This window comes from Peromyscus eremicus, chromosome 22, assembly GCF_949786415.1.
Source record: "Peromyscus eremicus chromosome 22, PerEre_H2_v1, whole genome shotgun sequence".
NCBI lineage: Eukaryota > Metazoa > Chordata > Mammalia > Rodentia > Cricetidae > Peromyscus > Peromyscus eremicus.
Genome location: NC_081437.1, coordinates 22,690,908 through 22,705,396, shown reverse-complemented (window position 1 = coordinate 22,705,396; position 14,489 = coordinate 22,690,908). Strand labels below are relative to the sequence as shown.

The following is a 14,489-nucleotide window of genomic DNA, read 5'->3' as shown; positions in this document are numbered from 1 at the left end:
AGCTAGTGGTCTCAGGGGGTACAAGAAGGCAGGGTGAGCAAACCATGAAAGCAAGCCAGTAAGCAGCTCCATGGCCTCTGGATCAGCTCCTGCCTCTTGGATCCATCTTGCCCTGAGTTCCTACCCTGACTTCCCTCAGCAATGGAGTATGACCTGAGTGTTGTAAGCTGAAACAAACCCTGTCTGTTGGAGACTGACCCAGGACTGTTTGACCCAGGACTGTTATGTCTTAAGTTTTTCTGCTTAGTGGAGTCTTGCAAAAACAGGGCGTCCTTGGCCTAACCACCAAATTTACGTTTAGATAAACCACTTGGCATAAACTGTAATCGGCCAGCTGCAGAAGCCTGGGACCAAAGAAACACCCTACCCTCGGACCAACCTGACTTCTTCTCAAGAAAATTTTTCCACTCTCCCTGCTCCCCCTCCCTGCCTGAAATCCTGCTTATAAGCTGCAACACCCTGCCAATAAACGAGACCTTGACGCGACTCAGACTGACTCTGTCTTTCTTTATGTGCCTGGTCTCCTTCTTCTCTCGCCCCCATTGGCTTTCAGGTGGTTCCCTCCTCGAGACCCTCGAATAACCTGACCTGCTGGACGGGTCAAGTGGCGCCCAACGTGGGGCTCGAGGCACGGCGACCCATCGGACGACAGACGAAAGAAGGTCCGGCCGGACACACATATTTTGGTAGAGGCGCCCGGACAGCATCACTCGTGCGACGCGGGCTACCTTGAGGTAAGACTTGTCGTCCTATAAGCCATGGGTAAAGTTTTGACTAAAAAAACTCTCTTCATAAAAGAGATGCAGGATAGTCTCAGGGAGAGGGGATTAAGAGTAAAAAAGAAAGATTTAATAAATTTTTTTTTGTTTTGTGGAGGAGAAATGTCCCTGGCTGGTTATCAACAGCCCGGGCATTCACCCTCTGACTTGGAATAAAGTAGGAAAAGATATTAATAAGATGCTCAAAGATGGGGAAAACGTCCCCGATGCCTTTTTTAGTTTTTATGGTGTGATTAGAGATGTTCTAAAGGAAGCAGAGGGAGACGGGCGTGTTTCACATTTACTAGCCCTTACAGAGGATTTTCTCTCAAACTCCCCCTGCCTGACACCCAAGGGTCCAGAGGTTTATTGACATCTACCGGTAAGAGCGCTCTCTGTCTTGTTTGTGTCTCTCTGTCATGTTACTTTTGTTTTGTACTGGTCGATCGATTTGTACTTTGCAGGCTCTCACTGGGACAGACGTGTCCGGACAGTGAACCTGGCGGTGAAGGGAGACGTCCCAGAGCCCTAAGGCCACCTCAGAGGTGACCATTTGGTTTAGGAGCATCTTTGGGTATCTTCCCCCACGGTGGGAGGAAGTGCCACTTTGTATTTTGTCCTGGGAATTTGTCAGAGCCATTTTGTGGGGGGTTTTTTTGTATGTTTTGTTGTGATCATTGTTACTTTACTCTCTCCTTCTCTTCCCAAAAAAAAAAAAAAAAAAAAAAAAAAAGGGTGCATGTCTGACTGACAGGGATGTGGAAGCCCCTGATGTCTGTTTGATCAAGGACAGAGATCCTCGAGTCTGGATTGTTTTTGGTGTGCTTGAGCCTGGAGGGTTACCTCCCCCTCCCCCAGAGCACATCAGGCTGTCATTGTTCTTGGAGCTTTGTTGGTTGTCTCGTTGGGGCAAAGTTTTTTTCGTGTACCCTTGGTCTTGTTTGTAATGTGTTAACTGTTCTCATTGTTGACTTGACTGTGACGGACGCTATGGGACAGTTCCCTTCTTCTCCACTAGACTTTAGTTAGAGGAGTTAACAAAAACTTTTTTTTCAGGAACACTGGCAGCCAAGGACACGCTCTATGCCCACTGCTCCCCTTCCCTTCCTTTACTGTGATAACTTCAAGGTCTCTTCTGCCGGCCAGCCGCTTCTCTTGTTAACCCTTCTCTGTCCTGGTATTGCTTAAAAAGAAATGTTAAATTACCAGTTCAAGATACTGGGAAAATTATGCTTTTGTTTCCACAGGAAAAATAAAAATTGACATGGGTTTTGGTCATTTGAGTTCAGTGGGTCACAAATACTTGCCATCATTTAAGAGACTTGGTTTCAAATTATTGCTGGTTAAGATAAAAAATAATGTTTTTATAAAAAAATGACTTGAGATATATATATATATATATATATATATATATATATAAATGAAATATGTTTCAGATTTCTTTGTCTTGCTATTCTACTGTTACATTGAGACTCCAAAGGGTCATAGTTGTAAAAATGTCTGTCTACTCTACAGGTATGAATGAAAAATGTGGCCACATGTATGTTTGGTTTTGAATGTCTGAGTTTGCATGTCTTTTGTGTTAAGGAATACAAGTTAATACTAGTTATCTGGCTATTCAGATACTAGTTTAAAACATAAACTGTTCTATTTAAATAAAAAAAAACTGAGAGGTATATTTGACTAATATATTTATAGGAGAACAAATTGGCCTGGTTATTGTTACCAAACTTAGAGATATTTTTAAGACTGGGCCTAGATTTGTTTGGCTCAGATACATTTAATAGATAATGGTCCTCAAACCTGTCAAAGATCTGGTAAATATGGCATTTACATTATTTGATAAAAAGCTTACTATAGCAAACAGAGACTCCAAGCTCCCCAGCTCCTAGCAATGACTCCCAAGGAATGGCCAATTCCCCTACGCTTTGTCAAAAGTGTGTAGCTCAGTCTATCGATCCAGTGAGGGTCCAATACCCCGAAGTCTATATTATACATTATATGGATGATTTGTTAATAGCAGGGAAATCTGAAGAAAAAACACAAAATGTAGCTCAAAAGATAATTACCACACTTCAGGACCGAGGATTTCATATAGCTCCAGAGAAGATACAAACCCAATACCCCTTCCTGATTTTAGGGTTCGAGTTACACCTGGACTCCCCTGTGCTTTTCATAGATGGGTCAAGTAATGGTAAAGCTGCTTATGTCCTCAATGGCCAAAAGAACGTTATGACAACCCCTTTCAAGTCAGCTCAGCTGGTGGAGCTGTATGCTGCCCTTGCTGTCTTTAAAAATTTGAAGATTGCCCCTTTAATTTGTATTCAGACAGTAGATATGTGGTAGGGGCTTTACAGGCTTTAGAAATGGTCCCAATAATCCAACCCATTACTCCCACCTTCCAAATGTTTTCTGAATTACAAAAATTAATCCGACAGAGGTCGCTACCCTTTTATGTTGGCCATATTCGTGCCCACACAGGCCCACCTGGACCCCTAGCTCAGGGAAATGAACTTGCAGATTCTGCTACACATTCTATCTTGATTTCTCACTTGGAACATGATCAGGTAGCAGCCGCTCGTGAGGCACACCGCCTTCATCACCTCAATGCTCAAACTTTGAGACTAAGGTTCTCAATCACTAGAGAACAGGCTAGGGAAATTGTAAAAAGCTGCAAAAATTACCTGATGCTCTTACCTGAACCTCGTTATGGAGTGAACCCCAGAGGGCTTATACCTGGACAACTATGGCAGATGGATGTCACCCATGTTCCTTCTTTTGGCAAATTAAAGTTTATACATGTTACTGTAGATACCTTCAGTGGATTTATTTGTGCCTCCACTCATAGTGGAGAAGCCACCAAAGATGTTATCAATCATATGTTACATGTCTTCACAGTGCTGGGTCAGCCGAAATGTATAAAAACTGATAATGGTCCGGAATATACTAGTAACAAATTCAGACAATTTTGTTTACAATTAGGAATTAAACACATCACTGGAATATCCTATAACCCTCAAGGCCAGGGTATCGTGGAGAGAGCTCACCAAACTTTAAAAAATACTCTTAACAAACTCAGCTCACAAGAGACACTATTTCCCCTTAAGGGAAACCACAAAGCTTTGCTTTCTCATGCCCTATTTGTATTAAATTTTCTGACATTGGATGTTTTCGGAAAATCTGCGGCTGAGCGACACTGGCACCCAGAAACCAAACAAGGATATGCGCAGGCCCTTTGGAAAGATCCAATAACCAAAAAATGGGGCGGTCCTAAGCCAGTTATAATCTGGGGAAAGGGGTCTGCATGTATTTATGACTCCAAGGAAAATGGGGCTCGTTGGCTACCAAAAAGACTGATTAAGCCTTACTCTACACAGATTGCCTCCCTAGACCAAGGAAAAAAATAACTGTTATGTCCAGGACACAACCCTGAGACAAAAATTCTCTCTTTTTCTTTCAGAAATGCCTCCGGCTTAAAAAATAAAGGGAGCCACGGACATCTCAATGGCAGGACCTGTTCGTCGCGGGCCTCGGAAAACCAACCCCTGCTTCATTGTTTGCTTACTACTCTTCCCCCTTCCCCTCTCCTGCATCTCCAAGGAAAGCCCCCATGCTATTAAAAAGCTTACCTGGTGAATTTTCACAGTAACGGGGGAGGAGGTCTGGAGGGTTACCGCAAACCATGCTCCCTATTCCTGGTGGCTGTCACTCACTCCTGACTTCTGTCAGCTGGCTGCAGGATTGGATTCTTGGGATATACCTACTATTGGCCAACACCAGTTAAATGGTACAGGAGGTCAAACGATTCCAAACTGCCATCAATTTCCTCACAGTCCTAAAACCACTTGGACAAGCCCTTGTGGGACATTCCATGATAATAACCCTGCCGTGATGACTGCCCCAGGCTGTATTAGTCCTACAGCTCATTGTAGGTTAGCACAATCTGACTTTTATGTCTGCCCTAAGGATGGTAGAAGCCGAGCCACGGCTGACAGATGTGGGGGATTCAAGACCTTCTTTTGTGCTCGATGGGGTTGTGAAACTACAGGGACAGCTTACTGGAAACCAGCTTCATCTTGGGACCTTATTTCAGTTACAAGAGGATACAGTAAGCCTAGCAGGAATAGACGTTTTTGCTTTAGCTCTTATACTTGGACAGCCTATAATCACGGGCTATCATTACCTTTAAACATAACCTTCACCCCTCAGGGTAGGGCGAATCGAGAATGGCCCTCAGGAAAAACATGGGGACTCTGCTGGTATCTTGAAGGCACAGATAAAGGAGTCATTTTCAAGATCTTGCTAACAATAGAAAACCTGTACCCAAAGTCGGTAGGACCCAACTTAGTTTTCTCTGACCAAAAGGTTCCCTCCAATCATGAAAAGGTGCCATCACCTCCTCCTCCTCCCCCCTCACCTCATCCTCGTCCCTTTCCCTACCATACAAGCACCGTGACTACCATCGTAGACTCCACTAACGGAACTCTCCTTACTCCCTTTCGGGGAACAGGAGATATTGTTTAAATTGGTCCAGGGAGCTTATCTGGTCCTAAATGCCACAAATCCAAACAAAACCTTGGGTTGCTGGCTCTGCCTTACCTCCAGTCCCCCTTATTATGAAGGAATCGCCTTTCAGTCCACTGCCAATAACCTCACTTCCCCGAGCAATAGGTGTCAGACTAAGCCACATAAACTAACATTCCCTGAAGTCTCCGGACGAGGTTCTTGTTTGGGCAAAATTCCATCGACCCATAGCCACCTCTGTAAACAAACGTTGACACCCTATAAAGGGAGCTATTATCTCAAAGCACCCAACGGGTCCTACTGGGCCTGTAACACAGGATTGACCCCTTGCATATCTGCTCAGATATTTGATGATTCCCATGAATTCTGTGTACTGGTTCAGTTGTGGCCTTGTGTCACCTATCATGAAGAAAGCTCGGTTATGGAATTCTTCGAGCAAAGGAGTAGATACACTTGAGAACCTGTGTCATTGACTATAGCCCTCTTGTTGGGTGTTGGAGGCATTGCTGCAGGAATTGGTACAGGGACTACCGCCCTTGTATAAAATAATCACTTGATGCAGTTACAGATGGCCATGACCACCAATCTAGAGGCTATAGAAAGATCCATATCAGCCCTTGAAAGGTCCCTCACTTCACTTTCAGAGGTAGTACTACAAAACAGAAGGGGTCTAGATCTGCTGTTCCTAAAGGAGGGAGGTTTATGTGTCGCCCTAAAGGAAGAATGTTGCTTTTATGCAGACCATACTGGTATTGTCAGAGAATTCATGGAAAAATTAAGGGAAAGGTTAGCTCAGAGAAAAAGGGAGTTTGAAAATCAGTGCGGATGGTTTGAAAATTGGTTGCAAGGATCCCCCTGGCTCTCCACCCTGTTACCCACTATTTTAACTCCTTTGATTATTCTTCTCCTCCTCATCACCTTTGGCCCCTGGGCTTTTCAGCGGTTGACTCAATTTATCAAAAATCAGTTTGATTCGGCTTTACCACAGCATATTTCAATTCACTATCACAGACTAGACACAGAGGAGAGCGGCCTGGAGCCCCTCCAAGACTCAGGTTCAATGTCCTTGGGTCCTAATATCCCTTGGACCACGATGAAGATGCCCCACACAGACCCCTCGACTCGGGCGAGGCTGCCCCTGTGTGAGGGAAAGCTCTAGGCATGACTGGAGTGCAGCTGTGACTGCACAGGCTGGGGACATGGGTGCCCTAATATCCCGAGGGCCTGGATTACATGCCCCGTTGCATAATGGTTGTGCGGTAGCAGCCTAACGCTCAGCACTTATCAATTTCCATTCCCTCCGAAAAACCGCACAGTCCGCTGATTCCCGCACTATGGGGACGCCTGTAGTGTTTGAATCTGGGGAGATGCTGTCTCCCGGATCTCTTTCTCATAGCATAGAGGGACGGGGCCCCTGTGATCCTCCAGAAGCCATTCCTTCAGACCCCCAGACCTCTTAAAGCTCAACCACAAGCATGGTCCATTTTTAAAGAAAAGAGGGGGAATTTGTTGGAGACTGACCCAGGACTGTTTGACCCAGGACTGTTATGTCTTAAGTTTTTCTGCTTAGTGGAGTCTTGCAAAAACAGGGCGTCCTTGGCTTAACCACCAAATTTACGTTTAGATAAACCACTTGGCATAAACTGTAATCGGCCAGCTGCAGAAGCCTGGGACCAAAGAAACACCCTACCCTCGGACCAACCTGACTTCTTCTCAAGAAAATTTTTCCACTCTCCCTGCTCCCCCTCCCTGCCTGAAATCCTGCTTATAAGCTGCAACACCCTGCCAATAAACGAGACCTTGACGCGACTCAGACTGACTCTGTCTTTCTTTATGTGCCTGGTCTCCTTCTTCTCTCGCCCCCATTGGCTTTCAGGTGGTTCCCTCCTCGAGACCCTCGAATAACCTGACCTGCTGGACGGGTCACCTGTCCCCACAACTTGTTTATGTTCATTGGGGTTCATGACAGCAATAGAATTCCTACCCGTGACACCATCTTCATTGTGAATGCTGTACGTAAAATACCTGGCACTCTGACTTCATTTACTCTGAGAGCAATTGCCTCCTTCCTAAATTAACTTTCTATTCCTACTGTAATGTCACTTCAGTTCCACTGACATACTCTGCTGTGTCCAGTATTTCAGGACTTACTACCGACTGGACCCAGGAATATGTACTCTGGTCAATAGACAGGAGTCTTCGACAGATCTTCCAACATCTGGATAATGCAAGGTCAGGAAACAGAGTCACAAGGCAGGGGGCTGAGTGGGGGTGGGGGGAGAGAGGGGGGGGCGAGGGAGAAGAAGAAGATGAAGAAGAAGAAGAAGAAGAAGAAGAAGAAGAAGAAGAAGAAGAAGAAGAAGAGAAGGAAGGAAGGAAAGAAAGTAAAGGAAGGAGGTAAAGGAAAAAAGTTAGTTTGAGGAGCAGTGGAGAACTATTTTGTGAGCTTTGTTTTATGTTTTATCTGTATGGATATTTTTCTAGCATGTAAGTATGTGTACCACATGCATGCCTGGTGCCCAGAGAGATCACAAGAGGGTATATGATCCCCTGGTACTGGAGTTACAGATGTTTGTGGCCTACCATGTGTGTGTTGGGATTCAAACTTGGGTCCCCTGGAAGAGCAGTCACTAAGTCACTGCTCTTTTCCTCTGGGCTATTTCTCTAGGCCTCACTGTGTAAATATATGTGTATATTTTATTCATTTGTATTTTTTGCATGTGTGCACATGGGTGCCACATCATGTATGTGGTGGTCAGAGGACAAGCCACAGGAGTCAGTTCTCTCCTTCCAACATGTGAGTCTTAGGGCTCAAACTCAGGTCATGCCACGCACAGGTGTGCATTTGTGGGCGTGTGTGGTGTGTAAAACTTGGGTGTCATTTCTGGGAGCCATCCACCTATCCACCTTGTTGTGTGAGATAGAGTCACCTCCTGGGACTCACTGATCAGCCTTGGCTGTCCAGTGAGGCCCAGGGTATCTACTTGTCTCTGCTTGCCCAGCACTGGGGCACTGTGTTCTTTTATTTTCCTGTGGGTTCTAGGGATGGAACTCAGCTTCTCTATTTGTATAGCATGTACTCTACTGACGGACTCGTCTACTTTGCTCTTGGCGGAGGAATTCTTTACATAAATAATTGATGTTTGTGGATGCAACCCCTCTTTTCCTTCATCTCTCCCTTAGACCGAAAATATTCTGGATTTGAAATAACCACTCCCTCCCTTCTCTCTAACTTCCCCTACTGATTCCAAAGAAAATGAAAACATTTCTCTGTTTCTCAGATCAACACTTATGGAGCTGAATGTTTCAGAATCCCAAGATGTGACTTCTTCCTCCGACTCTGACATTGTGGTTCAGGAGATTGTCCCACCCAGCTGTTACTGTAAAAAGGGAAAGACTTCTACTGACTACAGCATGTCCTCTGCATCATCCAACAACAGCTCGAGCCTGTCTTATCTTCCAATGTTTCCTGAAGGGACAGCTTGGCAATTCCAGAGCGATAGTGGACCTGTTTCCTTCCAAAAGGAAGCATCTATGCCCAGGAGCCGTGGCACATCCCTGCCTACTTCTCAGCTGATAGATTCTGAGAAATCAGATCTTTCTCTGAATTTGGCAGTTCTTCGTCCCTTACAAGCAAAAACTTCCTTCATTAGCTGTATTTTAGAATCCTTAGATCCTTGGGAACAAGAGAAAACAAAAGAGAAGGTTTCTACTTTGGGACAACATGTGGTACCTCTGCCTGTGAAGAAATCTTGTAACGTACTCAATCGTTTCATGGATGTACAAGGAGTCCCTGAAGAAGAGCTCCCGAAAACTCAGTTACCTACACTCATCCCTCAGAGTGTTGAGCAAAATACCAACACATCTCCAGATCTCCCATCATTTCATCTCCACATGAACATTGGGGTGAATTCTCAAGTCCATAGGACGGAAGCAATCATTTCACAGCCATTTCCCTCAAACAGGCAGTCACAACCCGAGGATGACCGCCAAGAACTTAGTTATCCTTTAGTTATATCAACGGGCACACCATCTCCCAGAAATTTAGGGGTTAACATAATTCAGGAAGAACAAGCTTTAGTGAAAAAGGATTCAAAGCATGTGTTAGAGCCGAATATAGAGCAGAGGGTCATAGGTCTTCCAGAAAAAAGGGTACAGACACATAAGGCGCAACTAACTAATGTGGAGCTGACACCCAAGATACCACATTCAGCCACTGACAGAATAAAGGTCACTCCATTGGCATTGCTTCAGGTTATGGACTTAATGGGAATAACCCCAAAATCACAGTCGGAGCTGATAGACTCTGTGGGGTTTTCCCCAGAGCCGCCAAATCAAGCAGAAACAGTGAGTATAACTCCTCAGCCATCGAATCAAGTAATTGAACGAATAAAAGTAACCCATCATCAGCATCAAACCACGGAATTAAAGAGCATGGCCTCAAGACTGAGTCAAGTCACAGATAACCTGGAGGTAACTCCTGTGACATTGTTTCACGTCACGGATTCCATGGAGATGATTGACAAATTAAGTCCACATGGCATAGAACCAGTAGGAGTAGCCCCACAGCCACAATACCAAGTCATGGAATCAGTGAAGATGGATACATTGCATAACTATCAAGCCATAAGACCAGGAAGTATGAGTCGAGGGCCACAGCAGACAGTTGTGGAAGCTGTGGAAATGATTCCCCAGCCTCAGCATAAAGACATGGGAACACTGACCATGACCTTGGGGTCACAGAATCAAGCCTCAAAACACATCAGGATTACTCCCAGTCCAGTACATCAAAATGCAATGGAAATTAGCTCAAGTGCACTGCCTGAAGCCACTGAAGATACAAAAGTGTCTCCAGTGGCAAAACAAGCCATGGATGTCATGCAGATATTTCCACTAGGACAGCCACACATTACTAAATCTAGGGCTTTGATCCGAGGCTCACAGCCTCCAGCTGAAAATTTGACCCCAGTGTCAGCTCAACCAGATGTTCCGACTACTACTGTCCTAGCAGGAACTGTAGAATCTAGAAGCGTACCCCCACAGCCACCATCTAAAGTACTGGAACCATCAGGAATGACTGATGACCTACTACCGTCATGTCAGTCCCTGCATGCTCTAAAGGTGACCCTGCCAGTCCAGGCATCTCCGACGGGAATGATCACACCACTACAAATTGTAGAGCCTCAAACTAAAGAGTCTCTGCAATTGACTTCTGGGTTACAGGGTCAAGTTGAAGACTCCGTGGGGACTACGCCACAACCTCAAGGCACAGAGTGTGTGTCACTGACTCCAAAGTCACATCATCAAATAATGGAATCCAGGAAAACAATCCCAGCACCACCAGATCAAGGTGCAGTACCTATAGGAAGGGGCCAAAAGCATCAAGTTCCAGAAGCTGAAGTAGTGCCAGTCATACCACTGCTACAGGAAATGGAATATTTGGGGGGGAGCACAATCCCACAGCCTAAGGTGAGGGATTCAATGGACTTTCCCCCAGAACTACTGAATGTAAAATCTGAGCACCTAATCCCAGATCCAAGATTGCAAAGTGTGAAATCTGTGGACATAACCACAGATTTAGTCCCACAAATCGAAAAATATGGACCACCAACCTCAACAGTGTTATGTATAGATTTGGCCCCAGAACTGCATCAGCAGAATACACAATATGAGGAATTAACCCCCATACCACAACTGCAAAGTGAGACATCTGTGCCATCGGCCCCTGAGTCTCAGTTTCAAGATGTGAAATCTGGCCAACTGACAGTTGAACCACAACACCAAAACAAAAAGTCTGCTGGGTTGGCGGCAGGTCCACAATTGCAAAATAATAAGTCAGTACATTGGATGCCCGATTCTCAGTCTCAAGGAATGGAAGAAGCTCTTTCAGCCCTATCACAGGACATACAAGGAGATATAAAAATGGTGGAGTTGACTCAAAGCACCGGCTCTGATAAGATAGCCCCTGTACCATTGCTTGAGGATACAGAGACTCCATTGGTAGAAGGTAGGAATCTAATTCCTGAGGCACTGGTGGAGAGTACGGAAGTTGGTGAACTGATCCCAAGCACACACTTTTATGCAACAAAACCTTTAGAAGCGACCCCCAAACCAAGTTATCATTTCCTAGAACCTGAAGGACTGACCCTACAACATCCAGCCTCAGAAGCAAGAGTGACCTCTGAACCTTGCCAGCAGGTGGAAGAATCTGCTCCATTGCCACAATCATCATTAGGGATGACTCCAGCACCATTGAGCCAGACCTCAGAATCTGTGGAGATGAGCTCACCACCACTCCAAGATACTCTTGAACCTGGGACCCAAGTTGTAAAAGAGATGGAAGAGACTCCAGAATCAGGAAGTGCAATTAAAGATACTCTGGATTTGCTGCTAGATTCAGAAGTGCAAACTATGACCTCAGGAGTGATGGCCCCAGAGCCACAGGCCCCAGATGTGAAGTTTGTTCAGGTGCCTCCAGAACCGTGTGCAGAAGTTACTAACCCATCAGAAAGAACTCTGAAACCAGAACATGAAGACACAGAGACCTTCAGATTGACAGTCTCTAAAGTCGATGATACCCAGGGAACCATCATAGACCTGTATTCAGAAGTGAGATCTCTGGAGTTTAGTCTAGAATCAGGAGTGCAAGGTGAGAAATCAGAGTCCTTTGCCCAAAATTTGAAGTCTGCAGAAGTAATCACCGAACCACCCTTACAAGTTGTGGAACCTACAGGACTAACTGCAGGACCCAAACCACATATTAAAGATGTGATCCCAAAGCCACAGCTCCACGAAGTAAAGTCTAGGCAAATGGATAGAGAATCACAGTTGCAAAATGAAAACTCAGTAAATGTAATACAACCATCATCTGCAGCAGAGGTAGATCCTGAAAAGACAAAACCAGAGCCACGTCTACAAAGTTTATCACCAAAGGAACGGATTGAGGGGACACAGCCCCCAAATGTGAAATCTGTGGATTTAAATCTAGGCCCCCAGCAGCCAAGTGTCAAATCGGAATTGATTCCAGGGCCAAAATTGCAAAGTGTCCAGTTTCCAATGTTATATCAAGGGCTACTTCTTCAAGGGGAAAACCCAGTAAATTTCATCTCAGGCCCCCCACATTATGGTGTGAAATCTCATGATGAAATACCATGTTCCCTGGGGCCAGAAACCACATCATCAGATTTTATCCTAGGGCCAAAGCTTCCAGAACCACAGCCACAACCACAACACGGGAAGCCGGTTGACGTAAACATAAGACCATGCTTGCAACATGTGAGATTCTCTGATGCTATCCCAGAGCCCAAGCACCAAGGTTTCAAATGTGTAACGTTCATGCCAGGTGTTGAGCTTCAAGATAGGAAGCCTCAGGGATTGATGCCAGAATCGTCTTTGCCATTCAGCCAAGAGACACAGGTTGAAGATAAGAAGCTTGTGTTGCCTCCGGAAGTATCAGAGTTTTGCAGCATGAAACGCCCAATCCCAGCCTCTGAACTACAACATCCAAGAGTGATAGCTAAGCAGGTCAATCCAGGACTGTGGCACCAAGATACCAAATTTTCTGAGTTGGCTTTTGGGCGGAAATATCAAAGAGTCAAATTTGGGGAGCAAACTCCAGGACCATGGTCTCATGGTATGAGTCCTATGACTCCAGGGTTAGGGATACATGATCACAAATCAGCAAAAGCGACTCCAGGGCTACAAGACACAAGGCAGGTGAGTTTTAACTCGGGGCCATGGCTGCAGGATGTCAAATGTTTCGATGTAATTCCAGGAACTCAACCTCAAGGTGTGAAGACTTCAGAGTTAAACTCAGGGCCACAGTTAGAGTGTGTAAAAATATTTGAGTTGACCACACAGTCAGAGAGGCAAGGGATGAAGCCAGAGTTAATAGTACAAGAGCCACCCTTTAAAGATATAAAATATGTCACAGGGAATCAAGTACCAAACTTTGAAGGCAAAATGTCTTATAAACTAGCATCTGAACCACAGATACCAAATGCAGAGTCACAGAAACTGACTCCTGGGAAACACTTGGCAGGTGCAGATCATTCTGAGTTGATCAGAAGAACACAGGCACAAGGTGTAGAATCTTCTACATTGATCCACAGACAGCATTTGGAACACATAAAACCTGTAGAGAAGATCACAGCCTCAAAGCAAGAAGAGTTAAAGCAAGGGCCTCATTTGGAAGACAGGAAATCTATGGAGTTAAGGTCAACGTCAGAGCTGGGGAAAATCATATCTATGCTGTCAACCCCGGGGATACAAGCAGGAGATAAGGAACGTGAGGAGCTGCCTCCGGGCTCCACCTTGAAAGGTTTAAAATATGAGTTACCCCCTTCAGAACCACAGTTAGAAGACAGGAAATCTGCAGTCTTAACTCTAGGACAATGTCTAGAGAGGATAAAATCTACAGTGATATCCCCAAGTAGTTCCCAGTCAGATGGTATGAAATCTGTGAAGTTCATCCCAGGTTCAAGAATTCAAGATTTGAAAACTGTGGGGTTGGTTGAACCAAAGAAGCAAGGGGAGAGTCCCGTGACTTTTGCACCAGGGATGCTGTTTCAAGATAAACCTATGGAGGTGTTGCAAGGGCCTCATCTACAAGATGTAAAACCCAAGGAACTGACTTCACGGCCACAAACACAAGACAGCAAACGTGTGATCATCTCATGTCTGAAGCAGCAAAGTCTAAAACCTGTGAATAAAGCCAAAGCACAAGGGATCCAAGGAGTAAAATTCATGGATTTAGTCTCAACACAACAGTATCAAGGGAGGGCACCCATGGATTTAACTCTTGAGCCCGGACAGGATGACCACATAAGCACAGCAGAGTGGAAAGGTGAGCTGTTCAACCGGCTGAACAAACAGTTGGAGTCGGAAGGTATGTTGTCTATGGGGTCAGATCAAGAACCCAAACCTGCAGGTAGAAAACCCATACAGCTCAACTCTAAACTACAATGTAAAGATACACCCTCATTTGAATTGGCTCCTGAACCAGTTGTTCATAATGTAAAAGCTCAAGAGGTCCAATATGGGCCACAGGTGCCGAATATGAAACCTTGTCCATTGACTCCAGAATCACAGGTGTACCAAGTGAAAGACATAGAGCCAATGTTAGAGCCACCGCTTCAAGATGGGAGAACTGTGGCACTAAATACTGAACCACAAATTGGAGGTACAAAATCTGTGCAGTGGATTCCA

General features: G+C 45.1%; 1 long non-coding RNA gene across 1 annotated transcript; it reads left to right on the top strand.

Moving 5' to 3' along the window:
• Positions 1 to 487: 487 nt before the first annotated feature.
• Positions 488 to 4,407, top strand: LOC131897476 (uncharacterized). Its single transcript, XR_009375704.1, has 2 exons — positions 488 to 734; positions 4,219 to 4,407. It is a non-coding gene; the product is annotated as an uncharacterized LOC131897476 (long non-coding RNA).
• Positions 4,408 to 14,489: the final 10,082 nt, after the last annotated feature.